A 21,676-nucleotide genomic window follows, 5' to 3' on the forward strand; every position below is an offset into this window, starting at 1 on the left:
AGCATCTAAAAGGGAGGTCTGCCAATACTGGATTGAAAACTATTGTTGTAAGACAACTATGCCAATGGTAGATATGAATCCCATCTCCCACCAAATTCGAGTATGCTATGCTCACAACATGTCCTCAAGACTTTGTATTGTCCTTTCACTTTTTCCATCAGTCTAAGGATTATAAGTTGTACTAATATGTGATTGTGTGCCCAACTCTTCATCGAACCTTCTCCGAAAACTGGAAATGAAACATACATCTCTATCAAATATTATTGAGATTGGTACTCCATGTCGAGAGACCACTTATTTAACACACACACACACACACACACACACACATATATATATATATATATATATATATATATATATATATATATATATATATATATATATATATCTGCAAGCTTCTCAGCTGCGATACTTTTCGAGATAGGCACAAAAAGGGCACTATTGGTCAACCTGTCGGCAATCACCCAAATAACATCTACACCATGAGGAGGCTTTTGTAGTTTGGTGATGAAGTCCATTGTTATCTGCTCCCATTTCCACACCGGGATATCAAAAGTATGGAATTTTTCATGGGTATTTTGATTTTCAACCTTGGCCTTTTGACAAGTCAAACACCTCTCGACGTACCATGTTGCATCCCTTTTCATACATGGCCACCAATAACTGTGTCTGAGGTATCTTTACATTTTTGTATCCCTCGAATGAATCGAGAACTTAGACTTGTATGCCTTGTCCGTCAGTGTTTGTTGAGTCCCACCAGAGTACGAAACCCAAACTCTTCCTGTAATGCTCGGTTTTGAATCGCTTCAGTATTTGGGACCGTGGCCCGATCATCAGTTATCATAAGCCTTAGTGCCTTGGGGAAGAAAGGTTTAGACCCATTTGGATGTGGGTGATGTTGGTTATGTGATGAAAGGGTTCGGTTTGTACTTTAGAGCCCAAGGGTATCAGTGAAGGCGTTGGTTCGGGCCTTTTATGAATTTTGGATTATATTTCGTTTCGTTTTTAGACTATATAAAGTTGATAGAAGTGTAGTGTGACACCAGTCAAATTTTGGTCAAAAATAAATTGATCAATAATGGTAATTAGGATGAACCAAGTGGTAGAGAATGTAACAAGGTTTCCAAAAATATGAAGAACACTGAAATCCGAGTTATAACGAAGAAGTTATGACCAATCGAAAATCCGCGACAAAACCGGCAAAACATTGTTCAGTGTAAAAAGTGAATTTTCGATAAAAGGGTTTTTAGCCTTAACAATCTAAATGAAAGTTGTAGAATATGTTAAACCAAGAACGTTCATAAAAAGAATGTCAAAATCTGACTTCGTATGAGGAAGTTATGATTTTTCTAAGTTTCGGTTTAGCAGTAGACAGCTAAAAATTCGAAATATAAATCGATCGATATTTAGTCGATGCAACTTAAACGAGAATCGAAGGTCTCGTCAAAAGTAGCACAACGGTAAAAAGACAGGCGAAAACGGACGTCGGATGAAGAAGTTATGAATTTTTAACGGATTTCCTGTCCCGGTCTGTTAAAAATAATAATATTAAAAATAAAGTCAAAATCAGCCGACGAAGTGTAAACGAAAGTCGTAGAGTATAATTTTACCTACGCGTTCATATAAAGAACGCCGAAAACGGAGCTCGTATGCGAAAGTTATGATTTTCGCAAGTTTTTGGCACGAAAATCAAGAAAATCTTGAAAACCGGGCAATTTCGCATAGGACCTTCGTGCTCTCTTCCCATTGGACCGAAGTCCGGTCCAGTCCGAAGCCTCCACCTGTCCTAGCCTCGCATGTGGCCTTCGTTGCTGACTGATGTGTGGCTACTGACTCATCCCCTCGGCCGAACCCTCGCTCCCCTATATAAAGGGTGCGAGCCTTCTCGGATTTGAGAGGTTTTTCACCCCATTTTTCACCCTCTTTCACCTTTTCACCCCGTAAACTTTCTCACGACCCCCCAAGGTCCGGGTATCGTGTTTAAGACCCGAAGCAAGCCCTGGAGCCCTGGAATTCTCGAGAAGATAACCTCTTTCCAGTCGAAGTGATGCCCGCATAAAGCTGGTTTTTACTCAAAAACTCGCGGTTTCTTCGAGAAAGATCATCAATAGAAACGAAATGCTGCCCAAATCACCACTTATCGAAGTGAGTTCATACCCCTATAATTTACCTTTTTAATGGTTTTTAAATGCTTTTTAGGGGGGGGGGGGGGAATACAAGTTTAACACAATATTAAATTGTGTTAATAACTGTATGTGATAATAATCACACAAAGAGTTTTCGTATGCTTTTAAGAATTACCAAATACTTCCAAAATGACTTAAAACCATGTTAAATCTTTAAAGTCATGTAAACTCCGTTAAATTCTTTGAAAAATGTTTTATAAACTATTTCAAAAATCATGTTTATATATGTATAAATATATAAATAAGATTTGAAGGGCTTAGGACTAATGAATTATCTTATTTCCTTTTCCTTGTTTGGATGTGGAATTAAGGTTGTGTTATTTGTCCGAAGGTCGTTTGCTTCTTAATTATATATATATATATATATATATATATATATATATATATATACATAATACATATATGAGTATAAAAGGTTACTCCTTTTGGTATCATTACCTTTGTATCAGGCTGAGTAAAGGTGTTCATCCATGAGAAATCATGCTAATCAGATAGAACATATAAATTATAATAGGTATAGTTTATGATTCAGAACTAAATACACAAGTATGATTCACGATCGTATACTTTCCAAGGAAATTACCAAAAATTCATTTAACTATACCAGGATATGTATAATACCTTTAATATATGAACAACATATTAAAGAAGTAAAAATACATCATACCGGGTTTGCATTAACAAAGGTACTATATAGAGTACCAGGGTTAGCAAACACGGGGTAATAATACATCATACCGGGTTTGCATTAACAAAGGTACTATACAGAGTACCAGGGTTAGCAAACACGGGGTAACAATACATCATACCGAGTTTGCATTAACAAAGGTACTATACAGAGTACCAGGGTTAGCAAACACGGGGTAATAATACATCATACCAGGTTTGCCTTAACAAAGGTACGATACAGAGTACCAGGGTTAGCAATCACGGGGTAATAATACATCGTAAATCTCGTTGAAACAATAAATTTGTGAGACCCTTCACGGTGTACTTATCTAAGTACGACTTTAAGTCCTGACCTATTAACCAGAATCTCTTGTAGGGAGAGCGTGAATTTGTGTATAGATCTATATGGGACTGACAATCCCGCACCCCTACTGTTCGCTACAGTTTGGTCGGCAGGCCTAGGGTGTCAAATATCATACCATTCCGACGCCTGAAGAACGTCGACGCAGGCATATCAGTCATATTAGTATGGTTAATAGAACTCACATGGATAAAACAACGAGCGAATTAGTAAGTAATATACTTCTCTTAAAACAGTAAGAAAAGATAATTACATCCCGACCAAATATACCTTCTGTAGTTTTTACTTACAGTAAAAGTTACGTATCATGAAATCAAGTATGGTAAATATACTTGTACTTCTGGTTTTGAACATTTAAAACCACAAGGCAGTATTATGGATAATATAATATTTTCCAGGATTAATACTAAGGTTTTTACTATAGAACATATATAACTAAGAATACTTTTACAAAGGAAACGGTTTATGGGATTAAACCACATTTACAAATGAAACGGATTATGGAATTAAACCACTCTTTCAAAAGAAACGGTTTATGGGATTAAACCACTTTTACAAAGGAAACGGTTTATGGGATTAAACCACTTTTACAAATGAAACGGTTTATGGGATTAAACCACTTTTACAAATGAAACTGTTTATGGAATTAAACTACTTATCAAATGGAACTTAATCATTCAATCTCTTTAAACTAGTATAACATAAATGACCTTTAGTGGTTAATTCTATAATTCCTTAGTTATTACATCAGAGTTATACATAAGTAATATCCGATTGACAGTGAAATGTGTGACTTCCGCCTTACTTCCTGTTCCTTGTTTGGTTGTGGGCTTAGGGCAGATACACCCATTTAACTGTCCATTCGATATTGGGTTATATATAATCAGTATAAACTAAGTAATTACAGAGGGAAACTATTGAGGTTATCAATCTATCACCTCAGGAAATATAGGATTTTCTGGAGGAACCAATGAACTTATTCAAAGAACTTAGGGTATACTTAACATAACTAAAATACTTATGAACTCACCAGCTTAAATGCTGATCTACTCTTTTCAAATAACTTGTATTCTCAGGAATCCAGTAGACAGGTACACTCCCGAAGCTTTTGAGAAGACTACCTAGTACCGTACCGCGACTCTTGTCTTCTACTGTACCTACTTTTATGTTTGAATATGTAATGTTTAAACACTTATGTAAAACTTATACTTATTAATGCAATGGTTGTTTGTACTTTGATTACTATATTGCATGTGTTGTGATACTTACCTGAAGTCCTCCGCCCCCGAACGTTTCCGCCGTTCTGGTTTGGGGGTGTGACATGTAGGCCTTGTCGTTACCTTTCTGTGGATATAAAGAACGACGAAAATGGATAATGGGATGCAAAAGTTATGATCATTTGAAGTTAGAAGGGTTTGGACCAAACCGGGTACGCATGACGGAGAAGGGAGGTACGCATGGCGTACACGGGAATTTGGATGCGGCAGCATTTGGGAATGCGCTGCATTCGTCAGGCCAGATTAAAACCCTAATTTCGGGTCTTGGACCCTATTTAAAGACCTTAATTCACCTCCAACCCTCATTTCCTTCAGCCTCCATCCTCTCTAACCCTACGAGTGAATCCCTAGCCTCCATTTGAGTTATTCTCGAGCTTCATAGTGGTTTAAGTGTGTTTTTGATGCTTGAGGAGGAAGAAGGAGCTTTTTGAAGATTCATTGATTGGCTTGTAGCTTTTGGATCCAAGCTTTATTCAAATAGATCTAGCTTTTGGAGGTATAAAGTCGCAACCTTGATAACTCTTTCATATAAATCAAGCTAAATGATATTTTGTTATGTTTTTGGTCCCTTTGTGGTGGTTCTTGTGAGTAGAAGTTACTCCAGAACCTTTGAGCTTCATATATGGTCTTTGTTGAGGTTATGGAGTCATAAAGTTTGGATCTTGATGAGTATATCCATGCATGATTTCGTAGTCTTTTGGTGAAGCTTGAGACTTAGGGTTTTGATTTGGGTCCCATTAAGTTATGCTAAGTCATGAAGTTGGAAACTTTATGACTTAAGAAGTCCCTTTGAATCAGATATGGAAGTTTGGTCTAAGGCAATAAGGTATAAGCTTCCATCTTGGCCTCTTTATAGAGTTAGAATGCTTGAAATCATGTTTGGGTCCTTTTGGGTAATGAAAAGGAACCAAGTTAATGAATTTATGGATTAAGGACCTATTTTGAGGCATATTGGGGTTTTGGCCATGAAAATATTGAGTGTATGAGCCTTAAATTCGATTTTGGTCTTTGGGGCGGAACGTCGTGCATAAGGCTGTTGAACGTCGTGCGATCCATCCAAACAGCTCATCATTAGAACGAGTCGTGTACGCAGGGCGTACTAAGTCAGGAACGCCGCGCGTTCCCTGACAGCTAAGGAAATTGGCATTTTGGGCATTTTGGACTTGTACTATGTTGGGATGGGTTTTGGTTGGGCTTTAGGGTAAGGCCCATGTAAGAGGTTTGGACCCAATTTGGAAAATTGGGCCATATTTAGGCCTTGGTTAATTAATTGGCTTTCGGGCTTTTCAGATTGTAAGTTTGGGCCTTAGTCTTGGACCAAGCTAGGTTAGGGGTAAAATGGTCTTTTTACCCCAAGTATGGATTTATGATATGGATTGGGACCCAAATGTTAATTGGGTTTTGTTTTGGTTTTGACAGTTCGACGAATCTATCAGTCAGTAGTCAGGGATCATCTGTGTTTCGACAGTGCGATGTGAGTTTCCTCACTAGGTTTAGCGGGTCGAAGGCACCAATGCTGCCCCATGGTTTTTTATGTTAGATTTCTAGATGAATGCGTAACTCTTGCATGCGTTATAAGATGGTATGCTTACCGGGCGAGGCCCGATGCCAGGCGGGGCCTAATGAGTATATTGTATGCTAGTTATTAGTATCTATTTTTATGCTTACCGGGCAAAGCCCAATGCCGGGCGGGGCTCGATGATGGTATGGTATGCTATAGTCTTTATGATTATTGCGTGTGTTAGTAAGGTATATGTTTATATGGTTATATGGTTATATGGTTATATGATTATGTGTGTATCGGGCGGGGCCCAATGTCAGGCGGGGCCTGGTGATTGACAGATCTGTAATCCGAGCGGGGCTCGATATCGGGCGGGCCCCGAGGCCGAGCGGGGCTCGATGTTGGGCGGGGCTCAAGGTCGGGCGGGGCTCGAGGTCGAGTGGGACTCGACACCGGGCGAGGCCTGATGGAGGTCGCGGGCCCAGTATGTGATTTATGTATGTGTGGTATGTGGTATCTTGGGGAAGTCCTAAGCTTTATGGTTACGGTTTTCAGTTTATGTTTCATGCACTTCGGTTTTCAAATGGAAGGGCTCGGGATGATTGCAGAGCACACACCACATGTTTCCACATTCTGTGAATTACTCTAATATATTGATGTTTTGCTAAATCTTGATTACCTTGGTTTTATGGAAATAATATGTATTAACTATTTATTAATTTAAAAACGAAATATTTATGTCATTACTTTTGGGACATTACACTTCCATGCATGGTTAACAACCCACTACTGTCTACATCAAAAGCTGAAATCTATTCTATATATATATTTTTATTTTGCTTTTTCGGTTATCTTCTTTTATTACTTCGTTCTAAGATTTCCTGATCATTTCAAGCAAGGGAGTAAGAGCAGTCATTCTTAGACACATGCCCTTTATCGGTGTATTGGTTGTCTTCCGACTTAATACGTCAGCCATTATGTTGGCCTTTCCTGGATGGTAAATGATTTTGTAGTCATAGTCTTTCACCACATCCAACCATTGAAGATGCCTCATGTTCAAATTTGGTTGATCCATTAGGTATCTCAAGCTTTTGTGGTATGTGTAAAGTAGTGTCTCCGAACTCCGTACATGTAGTGTCTCCAAATCTTGAGAGCAAAGACCATTGCTCCCAACTCCAGATCATGTCTCAGATAGTTAGCTTCATAAGGCTTCAACTGTCTCAAGGCATAGGTAATTACACGACCTCGTTGCATGAGAACGGCTCTGAAACCCATGATTGACGCATCACAATAAACTACCATGTCCTCAACACCCTTGGAAAGGGTCAACTCTTGAGCTTTGCGTAACTTCTTTCTCAAGGTCTCAAATGATAATTATTGTTCAGGACCCCAATGAAATAACACACCCTTTTTCGTTAAACGGGTCATTGGTACCATAATCATGGAGAAGTCTTTAATAAATCTTCTATAATATCTAGCCAATCCTAGTAAACTTTGAATCTTAGAGGGATTGGTCAGAACCTTACACTACATTACTGCGTCAATCTTAGCCGGGTCAACCAAAATGCCATCATAGCTGACAAGATGCCCAAGGAACTAGACCTCTTGTAATCAGAATTCACACTTGGAGAACCTTTCATAAAGCTTCTCCCTTCTTAGAACTTCGATTATTTCCCTTAGATGCTCCTTATGATTCTCTTGAGTCTTGGAAAAGACCATTGTATTGTCGATAAACACGATTACCGACTGATCGATCATAGGTCTGCACACACGATTCATCAAATCCATGAATACGGTAGGAGCATTTGTGCGCCCGAAAGGCGTCACTAAAAACTCATAGTGACAATTTCAATTTCTGAAGGTCGTTTTTAGTATATCATCCTCCTTTACCTGCATATGATGGTATCCTAAACGTAGTTCAATCTTGGAAAACTATGACACTCCCTGAAGTTGATCAAACAAGTCGTAAATCCTAGGTAGGGGATAACAGTTATTTATTGTAAGCTTTTTAAGTTCCTTATAGTCAATTCACATTCTATGCGACCCTTCTTTATTCTTGAAGAACATAATCGGTGCTCCCTATGGTGAACTGATGGGTCGAATAAACCCTTTGTCCATCAATTCTTGAAGTTGAGTGGACAAATCCTTTATTTCTGGTGGTGCAAGACGATATGGTGATTTCGCTATCGGTGATGCCCCAGGGATTAGATCGATTCTAAACTCCACCTGTCTCTCCGGAGGCATACCGGGTAAGTCCTCAGGAAAAATATCATGGAATTCAGAAACTACATGTACTTGTGTAATGGTTTCCTTCTTCTTCTCCCGGGTGTCAATCACATAGGCTAAAAATACCTTGCAACCATGTTGTAGGTATCTTTGGGCCCTTGCGGCGGAACAAAACATGGAACTACTTTTGGGACCCTCACCTCGGATGCTTAGTTCTCCCCTATTTGGAGTTTAAACTCGTACTACTTTCCTCCTACAATCGATTAGGGCCTTAAACTGGTTCATCCAGTCCATACCTACTATTATATACATCACTCACATAGGAATAGGAACAAGATTTATCGAAAAACTAGTGTCGTAGATCTTTAGGGTACAATTGTGGTTAACTTTTGATGCTTTAACTGTTCGATTGTCAGCTATCTCGACCTTTAAATGGAAATCCAAATCTCATATGATGACATCAAATCTCCTTCTAAACTTAAGTGATACGACGGAATGACTTGCTCCCGAATCAAATAATACTAAGGCAGACATAAAGTTAACTAAAAACTTACATAATCCCATATATAACAAATATAAGCACTAACTAGTATAATATGACCTCATAAAATCAAGGAGAACATACCAGTTACGACGTATGGTGTCACCCTGGCCTCTTTTGTCGTGATTTGAAAAGCTTGGCCCTTGGCCCTTAGAGCTTCAGCCCTGCCCTGACATCCATCGGTTATCCCCAAAGTTGCAATTGATGGAGCCTGCATTGCACATGTCGGTTTCAGAAGGGAACATTCAGCCTTGATATGGCCCATACGGTTGCAGTGGAAACAAATGTGCATCCCCTGCACCCCTTGTTTATAGTCACGGTTGTAATGTCCCTCCTTGTCGCACTTGTAGCATACCAAATCACGAAAAACTCCCCTGTGTGATTTCCCACACTTGTTACACCTAGGAACCCCCCCCCCCGACCTTGAATCAATGGGTTTGAACTTATTGATTGCTGGATGAGACAGAGTCTGCCTCTTCTCCTTTTTCTGGGTTTCTTACTCGATCTCTCTTTTCCTGGCATGCGACTACATCTCTGCTAAGGTCTGTTATTGATCGTTTGATACAAACTCCCTGATCTCCGTCTTAAGCATATTCAAGTATCGAGACATTGGCACCTATTCTGATGATGCATATTCTAGGAAAAACAAGGCTATTTAGGTGACATCTTGTTGATCTCTATCATTTATTCTGTCACACCCCCGGACCAGACGGCAGAAACGTCCGGAGGCGGGTGACTTCATTGTGCAGTATCATAACAATTGAATATAAATGAAACAGAGCAATCCAAACATCATACATTGAGATAACAAACTTACATTGTTTACATATTGTATTTGTCCTTCGAATTACACAAAAGAGACATAAGCAGAAAAATCCAAACTACAGCTAAATTGTCCTGTATCCGCGTCCCTTGTTACCTGCTTACTAGATCCCTGAGAATACAAGTCGTTTTGAAAAGCGTCAACTAAAAAGTTGGTGAGCTCATAAGCATTTTTGTATAAAATCGTTTACACTTGTTTAGAATCGTTCTCATTGTACTATCAGAAAATCCGATATTTTCTATGAAATCGTTTGAAGTCTTGCCTTGAAAATCATGGATATATGTGTGCATGTCATTACTTTTGTTCATCCTTATAAGGAATGATTTTGAAAAGTAGTGTAATTTGTAAAAGCGAGCTGTGTCTGAGAATAGTTCTTTTGAATAGTAATAGTCAACCGTTTCCAGAAAAATCCCTTATTTTCAAAAAGAGAACATGGTTGAAAATCTTGTTCCTCTTATCGAGTAAAAATTGAGTATGCGTTCTAGTTTATCGTTATCAAAATCGTAGAAAATCGTTTTCTCCAGAAAATCCTATATTTTCTGCTATAAAATATTCGTAAGTTCTATTTCCAACTGTGTATATGTGTGGGTTAATTTATCGTTTTCAAAATCGTTTACAAACGTTTTCCATAGAGTCCTACGCTTTTTAATTTGTAAAATAGTAGTATTTAGACACTATACTTGTTAGGAGAAAGAATCAACATGGCAATTGTGGATATTCTACGCGATTACAAAGGACAGTCAACGCAACAAATACGGACCATCACTTATCATGTATATGACAGTAAACACAACGTGCCAAAATTTATTTATGAGATTTTTCCATGCATAAATTTCTAGATAACATAACATATTCTAGTGAGTCGTTATAACCATACTAATCTGACGGAGTGCCTGTTTTGGCGTTTCTCAGGCGCCCTCGGTTTGGAAAAGACATTTCACACCCTAGACTGGCCTGTCTAGTTGTAGCGAACAACGAAGGTGCGGGGTGTCAACCCCGTATAGATCTATACACAAATTCCCGCTCTCCCTCCAGGAGACTCTGGCTATAACTCCTTACAGGACTTTAGACGTACACTAACATTTTTATATTTAGGTACTTTTGAGATTAGTCTGACTAGAATATTAACAACCTATTGAGCAATCGTTAGAGATCCATCATTTGTTAGATAAATAATGAAATTCGTATTCATTGAATAGAAATATCGTTCTCGTTCCATATCGTTGATTGTGCTCGTTAACTGGGTGCTCGTGTTCGTTCCTTTTCGTTTATTGAAAAATAAGTCATTTTAGTCTAGAGAAAAAGTGTCAAGTTATAATTTGTATAAATTTATAACTGCCGGTTATGACATGCATTTTCTGTTTTATGACATATAGAACATTACTTATGTTCTTGGAGGTTTTACGACAGCAGTTTATGACATGCAAATATTTCTGTCATAAAGGATCTAATCGTACATTTTCTTGACGCAAATATTTATATTAAATATTCATAAAATACTCCCTAACAGTTTGCAAGAAGTCATTGATAGGGCATAAAGTCCCAAACTTTGAAGATTCTAGAAATAGTGACCACTTATAAGGTCTATTTTAGCAACTTTTTATTTCTAGATATGGAGATATGGAATAAGGGGGTATATTGGACACACCCAAAAACCTTGAGAGCCTCTTTTTGTATACAAAGTATTCTTTATGTGGTGATTTTTAAACATTTTTCTGATTTTCATGAATCTGTGAAGTTTCACGTTCATGAAGATTAAAATAAAATAATAATATTTCAACTCACACACTAAACATACAACTACATGCAATTATCCAAGGATTTAGACAAGATTTGACTTGTATTCTCCCCCAAAAACAATAAAAACTTAGAAAAAGGTGGGGTATGAAGCTCACTTTGATTAGTTTGCTGGGTGATTTGGAGAAATGATAAGTAGTTTCCAAGTTCCAACACTTGAAAGGTTCTTGAACTCTAGAATATCCTAAGAATAATTCTATGTGTAAATATAAGGAAGTCTTAGAACTAATATGAAGAATCACTAAGGAAGATGAGATACTTACAATAACCTGGGAATCTTCCTTGAAGGAGTGGGATTTGAAGCTTGAATGAGTTGAGAGCTCTCTTAAGAGTTGCTGGATGTGAGGAATGAGGAGTGGGATATGGGAAGGAAAAGTGGAGTTCACGTACTAAGAAGGAGGGGATAAGGAGTGACTTGACCTTTGCTTGGATGACTGGTGTACAAGGCTTAGTTCTCTTTGGATAATACATGTTTTACTGAGATTTGCATGGGAAAAGAGGGAGTTACATGACATCATAAAGTCAAACCTTTTTGTCCTTATCTTGATTTTAGGATAGGATCCTTATAAATCCTAAATTTTATTTTATGTAAATATAATTTAAATAATCAAATTTGGCATAAAATAGAGGTTTTAGGGGGTCTAAGTTACGAAAAATACAAGTTTGGTGGGATTCCCGACGTCAATATTACCCCAAAATGGAGAAAGGTCCGAAATAGTCAAAAATCCGGAGTGGAGGGTTGTTCCTGCGAGGGTCCGAAGTGCTTAGGAGGAGTTCCGGAGCCATTCATCACATTCCGGAGTGTATTCTCGGATTCTGAAGTCAATAAGCGAGGTCTGAAGCTGTCTCCCCACTTCCGGAGTGTTTCCCTCGGATCCGAAGTTAGGCGCGTGTTCGGTTGTCTGGGCTGCGGTGCGAAGCTGTCTAGAACTTCCGAAGCAAACCCTAAGCGAAGTCTTCCGGAGCGGAGTCTTCCCAATGCGTGCGAGATGGTCCGAAGCGAGCATTCCGGATCTAAAATCTTCCGGAGTGAAGGAAGTTCCGAAGTGCACAAGATCCGGAGCATGCGAATTTGTCCGGCTGAGAAGGTTCCGAATCAGAAGGTTCCGGACCAAGAGGTTCAGGACCAAGATGGTTCCGGACCAAGAGGGTTTCGGACCAAGAGGGTTCCGGCCGAGAGGTTCAGGACCAAGAGGGTCCTTTTGCGTTTTCTCCTCCGGTTTTGGGCTGTTTTCGACTGAGGAAGGTACGTAGAGAGATTTGGGAGAGATTTCACATACTTGGAGAGATTTGGGAGAGATTTCACATACTTGGAGAGAATTGGGAGAGATTTCACATACTTGGAGAGAATTGGGAGAGATTTCACATACTTGGAGAGATTTGGGAGAGATTCCACATACTTGGATAGATTTGGGAGAGATTTCATATTCTTGGAGAGATTTGGGAGAGATTTCACATACTTGGAGAGATTTGGGAGAGATTTCACATACTTGGAGAGAATTGGGAGGGATTTCACATACTTGGAGAGAATTGCACTCTATCTTTCCATGGTCCATTAGGAACCATAAAGTACACTTTTAATGTGTTAGCACAAGTCTCACCATAGTTATTGCTTACATGAGGACGAAATTTCCTAGCCAAAATGCTAGTTGTGACATATTCCATTGTTTATTTGAGCAATATATATTCTTGAGCTAGTTGCTCCTCTTTTACTAGTGGGACATACTTTGCCCTGAAATTTTTAACAAACTGCTCCTAGGTTACTGAGTTCTTCTTAGTAACTGAATAGCTCTTAGTTACAAAGTTCCACAAGTCTTTTACCGACAATTGAAGAAGGTTTTGTGCATATCTGAACATCAGGTTATCCAGACAAGCGCAAGTGTAGAAACATCCTTCCATATCTGAAATCCATCTCATATCAATAATTGGGTCCTTGACACCATCAAACTCCGGTGTTACAGTTGAAACAACAGTAATGGTTGTGACGGTAGGGCATTTCCTTGTCTCTAGACTGTGTTACAATTGAAACAACAACAAGTGATGCGAGGGTAGCAGTACTAATGATGGCACCATACCGCTCATCAAACATGGCTAGCCTTGATAGATCTGAACATTTATGGAGTAATCTCCCTTAGCCTCCGATCACACAGCCTCTATCTAATCGCACATATCGTCTCGCTTGGGCCTGACCCATCCGACCCCGTTCTAGAACCATAACCACTTGCTCTAGTTATCATCGCTATACTAAAGATATAAATGAAATATATTAATACAAAATCGTAGAACTAACTAGTAATAGTATTTAAGCCCTCACTAGTTCCTTAGTAACCTTATGGCTCTTCCTGACTCTTGTATGGATCCTGTATTTCTGGTTGTACAGGCCCATATTACCTTCCACACCTATCCATACTAGATCCAATAATTTTTCCCAATATTTCCAAGTTACTACACTCCTCTACCAATGTGCCTTTTTACACACCTGGTGTTACAAGGGCCTAATCGCTAACTTTCCTAGAGTTTCTTCTATGATTCCCTCTATATACGTACTCATACCATTAGAAGTCTTTGCTAACATTGATAATCACCTATTGTATGCAAGTCGTATGAAATCTGGGATTGGATAGATATTCGAATAAATAATTCTACCCTAAGCCCACAAAAAAACAAGGAACAATACGTAAGGCTGAATTAAGCCTTCTAAGGCTATAGAATCCTAGTTAGGTACAACTCTAAAATATACACTTAGTAATTATATAATATCATCACATGTTTCTGGTAGACATAAAAGCCATTTCCAAAGCTACAAGTCATCCTAAATATTAGGAAACTCTAACATGCAATTACTGAAAAGATCCTTAGTGTAACACCTGGAATCTAGAAGGTTAATTGTGAAACTATGCCAATTTCAAGTTGAACTCGGCGAGTTGGAGGAGCCAACTCTGCGATTTGAAGATGAAGAATTGTGGCGATTTAATGGGTCTACTCGACGAGTTGAAAAGCCTCAAATCGACGAGTAGAAGTTGTTTTGGTTGCGATTTTTAATGAGACAACCCGACGAGTTGGAGGAGCCAACTCGGCGAGTTTGCCACTTTTTAGGAAACCCTAATTTTGGGGTTTTGCAAGGTGTTGGCCTCATTTCCAGACTCTATAGCCCCTAACCCTAATCTCGAAACCCTAGAGCCTCCTTGAGTGTTGTGAGCTCATTTTTGGTGTGTTTTGGTGTGTTTGAAGCTCTTTGAAGGAAGAGAAGCTTGGTGCAAGGTGGTGATTCAAGTAGGAGCCTTCAGATCTTGTTTCTCTGCTCCATTTCCATCACATTTCAGGTATAAAGTTCTAACCTTGCTCAATATTGGCTTAGATATCTTCTTGGGTTTATTTGTATGCTTTTAGCCATGGATGGGTGGTTGTTGGGGAATTAGAAGTCCCAAGTGTTAATCCTTTTCTGATCTATGATCTTCATGAGCTCTTTTAGCATAAAGGTGCCAACTTTATGGTTTTAAGGGCTTCATGCATTCAATAAATCCTTCTTTTGGCCTCTTTTGAGCTTTTGAGCTTCTTCTAATCATGGATAAGTGTAAAGTTTGAAACTTTGCATGGCCATCTAGCCTTATGTGGTCACATCTGCATTTTGGAGTTGTATCCTTGTTGAATAAGTTCTTAATGATTAAGTCCTTACCCATTTAAGTTTAGGGTTTCAGTTTTTAACCCATTTTGGTGGTTCTTAGGGGTAAAGTTGCAAACTTTACCCTTCCTGAGGCCATTTCAGTTAAGATCAGAGTTGAGAAGCCCTTAGTTTCGATAAGGTCGGCTTAATGAATTAAGATGTTGGATTTCTGGCGAACTTGGCGAGTTTATGGGTGAACTCGGCAAGTTGATGGGGTTTTGCCCGATCTTTGCAGACTAATCAAGCAACTCGACGAGTTGAAGGACAACTCGGCGAGTTGGGTCAACTTGGACCGTTGACTTTGAATTTTGAATTATGACTTTGAGCAAGTTTTTCCCAAGGGGTAATTGAGGTAATCTGAATTATAATTTAGGGAGATATGGGCTTAGGATAAGGCCCATATGGGATTGGGCCCACTTTGGAAAATTGGGCCATTAGTGGGCTTTTATGGATCTAGTAGTTTCTATTATAGTGGGCTTGAGTTATTTTTGGGCCATTGGAATGCAAAGGGTTTGGATTGGAAAATTAGGCCAATGGTTGATTAGTGGGTCTTTGGTCCTTTCAGATTGTAGTTTGGGTCATAGTTTTGGACAAGGCTAGGATATGGGTAAAATGGTCTTTTTACCCCAGGTATGAAGTTATGGCTGTGGATTGGAACCCAATTGCTAATTGGGTGTCATTCTTGATCTGATAGTTCGGAGGTGTCGTTAGGGCAGCAGCTAGGGAATTCTTTCAGGAAGCTTCTGCATTCGAGGCGAGTCTCCCTTCGTAGAACTCGTGGGTCGAAGGCACCAATGCCGACCCACTAGTTGATGTTTATAGTAAGATGATTGTCTTTATGATAATTGTTTGGTTTGCCAGTATTTGTTGATGTTTCTGTGATTATTTGCGTATATTATTATGTGGTAGTGGTAGGGGTGAAATAGACCCAATATCCGGTTGAAATCGACCAAAAGGGAGGTCAACACCCAGATATGCTCGGCAGTATCCGATTGAAATAGACCGAAGGGGAGGCCAGCACCCAGATATGCTCGACAATATCTGATTGAAATAGACTGAAGGGTATGCCAGCACCCAGATATGCTTGGCAGTATGTTTATTTTATGGTATGTGGTATTTGGGGAACTCACTAAGCTTTGTGCTTACGGTTTTCAGTTTATGTTTCAGGTACTCTAGTTTTCAAATGAAAGAGCTCGGGACGATCGTAGCGCATACACCCGTTTTTTCCGTAATATGTGATCTTTGGGAATGAACTTTGTGTTGGATTCAGTGTCTAAGCCCATAACTATAATTGGTATGTACTTGATTTGATAGTAGCATGGTCCTCTTGGGTTGCCTTCACTCATGCAACTTGATAGGATGACTTTTGGAGAGAGAGGTTGAATTTATTATTTGGAATAATAAATTGGAATAATTGATTTATTAATGTATTATAAAAATAATATATTAATTAGAAATCATATTATTAATTAAGAAATTAATCTGGGATTAATTTTGTGATTAAAGGAACATATTAATAATACAATGGTTGTTTTGCAAATCATTGATACTTGTGAAACTGGGCTCTTGGACCCCTTGGATGGGAGTGGACGAAAACTATAGGGAGGCCCTATAGATTTTTGTCCAAGGATTTCTAAAGGAGGGGTATGTGGGTTGCTTAGTCCCTAAGCAGGAAATTAGGGTTTCCACCTGAAAACCCTAGCAACCACAAGTATTTAAGGAGGGTTACTCCTTGAATTTTCGGCCACTGGAAGCTAACCCTAGCATAGCCGAAAATCATAGAGTGCCTCATTCTCTCTCCTCTCATTTTATTGCATTGGGTGTTTGTGAGCCATTAGAGGTGCAACATTTGGGGCACTAAGCTTTCAAGAGTCAAGGATCTTCAAGATTGTCTTGTTATTACTACATAACAAGTAAGGTAATCTTCTAACCCTAATTTATACATGATTTTTGAATTGTATCCTAGTTTCTAGGGTTATTGATTTGGTATTCAATTTGCATGTTCAATTAGTGAAAAACTTGGATCCATAGCAATTAGGGTTGCATGAACACATAGGTTTGTTGTTATGCTCATAACCCATCGGTGGTATCAGAGACTAGGATGTTTTTCATTTGAATTTGTTGCAATAGTGAACTGTCCAAAGAAGAAGCAAATCGTTTTTTTGTTGTCTGTTCCAGCAACTCGACGAGTTCAAATATGAACTCGACGAGTTGGTCCTACCCGACGAGTTCACTGCCCTGAACTCGACGAGTTGACTCGTCAGATCCCTGAATTTTTTGATTTTGATATCTTCGTTTGATTAGCATAATTGCCTTAATTCGTTTTTAATGCCTAAAACTGAATTTTCTGAAAGGTAATATGATATCCTTATCATAATTAAAGTATTTGGTTAAATTTGGTTAATGATAAGATTGTTTTCCTATTTAAAATTTAACCTAGTATTTTGAAAAATTTTAAAATACACCCTTTTGGTTTTATAATTTAAATTTCAAATTAAAAGTTAAAATTTGGAATTTTAAATGGAAAACCCTAGAAGATATCCTTGTGGATTTTATTAATAATTTAATTAAAAGATTAATTAAAAGACAATTAATAAATCCATGTGTGGGTTAAATTTAATTAAATTAAAAGTTTAATTTATTAAAATACTAAACCCTTAGTATTTTAAAAGTTTAAAATACATCCTTATACTATATGTATAAGAAGTCAGTCTTACCATTAGTAGGCCTCATTCACGAAGCTGGTCTATAAGGGGTGTTTAAGGAAGCGGCTTGTAAAATGACCGTCATTGGGTATTCATTCTTACTCACCGCACTCTTGACTAGTGGAGGGTCGTTAGTCGAACGGGTATGATAGGACACTAAACTCTCATTAAAAGTATAGTGAATTATAAAGTAACTAAACACTTTTATAAAATTCCCAAATCTTAGTTACTTTAGGAAAAATGTGTCACACCCCAAAACCGGAACGGCAGAAACGTTCGGGGGCGGAGGACGTCATGTACAGTATCACAACAATGCATAATAGTAAACAAGCAACAACATCATCCATTGCATTAATAGTAATAATTTTAATACAAGTGTGTTCTGAAGTTTATAAGACACTAAAATGTATAATCAAAATAAGAGATGAGTCTTGAATGTGCTCCATCTTCTCAAAACCTGGTCATCGGTACCTGTCTACTGGCGACCTGAGAATACAAGTTATTTTGAAAGCATAGATCAGCGTTAAAGCTGGTGAGTTCATAAGTATTTTAGTGTCATTGTTTGTATAAGTTTGAAGAATGTAATTGTAAATGTTTGATGTAAAAGTTTGTAAGTATTTGATGTAAATGTTTTGAAACCTTCCTAGAAAATCCTATATTTTCTACTAAAGCAGTCTTCTACCAAGACCCAACTGTTCTCTATGTTTGTTCTTTTGTAAAAGTATGAATTTTCCCAAAGTATGACTATCATTACTAAAATATAGTTTATCATTACCGTTTATGTGAGAAGATCACAATGTGAATGAATTGGGAAAAATAATGATGTACTGTAGTTTTATCTAGGTAACTACTAATGTACTAACTACCTTTAAACTTGTTAGTTAATTAAGGTAAAATGTGATATGATTGTAACCATACTCGATTGACCAGTAAAACATGATGTTCGAGACGTCGAAAGGATATGACATTCGTCACCCGCAGACCTGCAGGTCCCACTGTAGCTAGCAGCAAGGTGTAGGAGGGTCAGTCCCGTATAGATCTATACACAAATTCACGCTCTCCCTCCAGGAGACTCTGGGTACAAAACGTGACACAACAGTATATGCCGAGCCATGAAGTAGTATCTCACATTAGTGTTATAGTATTATTGTATTTGTATAGTATGTACTAGTGTAGTGTATGTTCTCTCTATCTAGTATGTAGTATGTTCTGTAGTGTATAGTGTGTAGTATGTATTGATTCTCATTATAGTATGCTCTATCTGTTTCTCTTTATAGTGAGTATTGTTTCTCGTTATAGTATTCTCTATACGTTTCTCTTTATAGTGAGTATTGTTTCTTGTTATAGTATTCTCTATCTGTTTCTCTTTATAGTGAGTATTGTTTCTCGTTATAGTATGTATTGACTCATGTATGAACTGACTCTTTATATATTTCGTTGTTCTAGTAATAGTATTAGTGACTTCCTAAACTATACCTATTATAGTTTACTAGCAATGTTGTTTGTATGAATGAACATGTTTGCATACCTTTGCTACACAAAGGTATTGAACTGAATGAAGGACTTTTATATCTATACACATATACACAATATATAATTAAGATTCAAATGACCTTCGGACAAACAACTGATACCCTAAGTCCACAACCAAACAAGGAACAAGAAGTAAGGCGAGCTATCAGTCCTAATTCCTTTCAATCCTACTTATATAACTATATCTATATAGATATGCATTTGACAAAATATAAGTTTAAAAGAGTTTAATAGAAAGTATTTAACATGTAAAAGAGTTTATAAAACGATTTGAAGTAGTTTGTTTGATAACACAGTTTGAAAAGTAAGAAATCCATATGTTTGATAGTTATTGATCACATGTGATTGATATAATAACTATAATAGTTCAACTTGTATTCCCCCCCCCCCCATAAAAGCATTTAAAATCATTTAAAAGATAAGTTAAGGGGTATGAACTCACCTGTAGTGAGTAACTGAATGTAAGATCGGTAAAGGATGCTAAGTGTCAAGTGAAAGCTTGAGCACACACGGATCCTATTTAGCATATAATGACACATATATGAACACAATTAGTGTTTATAACAACTAATCATGCAATGGAACAACCTTAGGGACTAGGAAACACTTGTGATGAAGTGTTAAACCACATAGGGTTGCATATAAGGGGTGTAGGGCCTCACATAGGAGTTTACGGCCCAAATGGTAACACCCCCATGAGTTCACGGCCCATGGGTTTACGGCCCTATGAGTTTACGGCCGTAAACTCATGGTATTTTGTACCAAAGGTGTTTTACAGGGGTTACAATCATAAGGAAGTGTTCTAGTCTCTTGTCTAAGCCTTAGGAAGAAGTTATGGTCCTTATGCCACACTAATTAGGGTTTACAGCCAAGGGAGATTGTCTTGGCCGTAAACACATTTTGATCTTGGATTTTGGATGAATTCAAGTAGCATAACTAGTAAGTACTACACATACAAAGGTACTCAAGAGTTTAGAAGCCTTTAGGGTGGATTTATGGCTCAAATGCACCTCTAACTAGGGTTTGCGGCCAAGGAAGATGCTCTTGGCCATAAACACCTCATGTTCTTGGGAAAAGCTTGATTTCTAGGAGTAATTCAAGGGTCTTTACATTGTAGTAAGTATATAAGAGGATACTTACAGTGTAGAAGCTTGAAAGAGTAGTTTTCGGCCCAAAGAACAAAAGTGTTCTTGAAGAAATGAAGAACACTTGAAGATCAAACCAAAATAAGAGATTTCATGGATGAAATCATGTGTATTCACTAGATATTGAAGGATATCAACTAATCAAGGGAAGAAACACTTACAATCTTGAAGATCTATGAGAAAAATCGGATGGTACTTGAGAGAGAATGAGTTATTTGGCTTGAAATGGTAAAAGTGATAAAAATGACTAAGTGTCATATATATATTATAGAGTTTACGGCCGTAAACTCTATTTTATGGCCGTAAACTCCAAGAATTGGAGTTTTATCGCTTAAATGTTACACAATGAACTCTAGAGTATACTTCCTAAAATTAACTCTTGAAGGTACTAGGCTTAGAACAATCAAACAGACTCTAAACAGTGCTAATAGATAGCAGAAACAAGTCCGACTTTGATTGAGCTTAAGTGTTGTACAATATAGAAATTTCGGGTTGTCACATCATCCCCCCGTTAGAGAGAATTTCGTCCCGAAATTAGAGTTTAAGCAAATAAGTAATTACAAATAACTAAGCGAATAGATCAGGATATTTCAGTTTCAATTGATCCTCACGCTCCCAAGTGAATTCGGGTCCTCGCTTGGCGTTCCAGCGAACCTTCACTATCGGGATCCGGCTTTGCTTCGTTTGCTTGACCTCTCGGTCCATGATCTCTACAGGTTCTTCCACCAAGTTGAGGCTCTCGTTGATCTCGATCTCGTCGAGTGGGATTACAAGAGTCTCATCGGACAGACACTTTTTCAAGTTCGAGACGTGGAAAGTAGGATGTACGTTACTAAGTTCGCGAGGTAGTTTGAGTTTGTAAGCTACAGGGTCGATTCTAGCGAGAATCTCTAAAGGCCCTACGTATCTTGGATTTAGATTTCCACGCTTTCCGAAGCGTATCAAGCCTTTCCAGGGTGAGACCTTCAATAGAACACGGTCGCCCACCTGGAATTCCAACGGTTTCCTTCGCTTATCTACATAGCTTTTCTTTCGGTCTCTAGCGGCTTTCAATCGTTCACGAATCTGAACGATCTTCTCTGTTGTTTCCCGAATGATTTCTGGACCGGTGAGAGTGCTGTCAGGAACTCGTCCTTTAGCTAACTGTGTGTCGCCCACCTCATCCCAGCACAGAGGGGATCTGCACTTATGGCCATAGAGGGCTTCAAATGGAGCAGCCTTTATGCTCGTGTGATAACTGTTGTT

This window comes from Lactuca virosa, chromosome 4 (assembly GCF_052849685.1).
Source record: "Lactuca virosa cultivar CGN04683 chromosome 4, Lactuca_virosa_CGN04683_v6, whole genome shotgun sequence".
NCBI classification, from domain to species: Eukaryota; Viridiplantae; Streptophyta; class Magnoliopsida; order Asterales; family Asteraceae; genus Lactuca; species Lactuca virosa.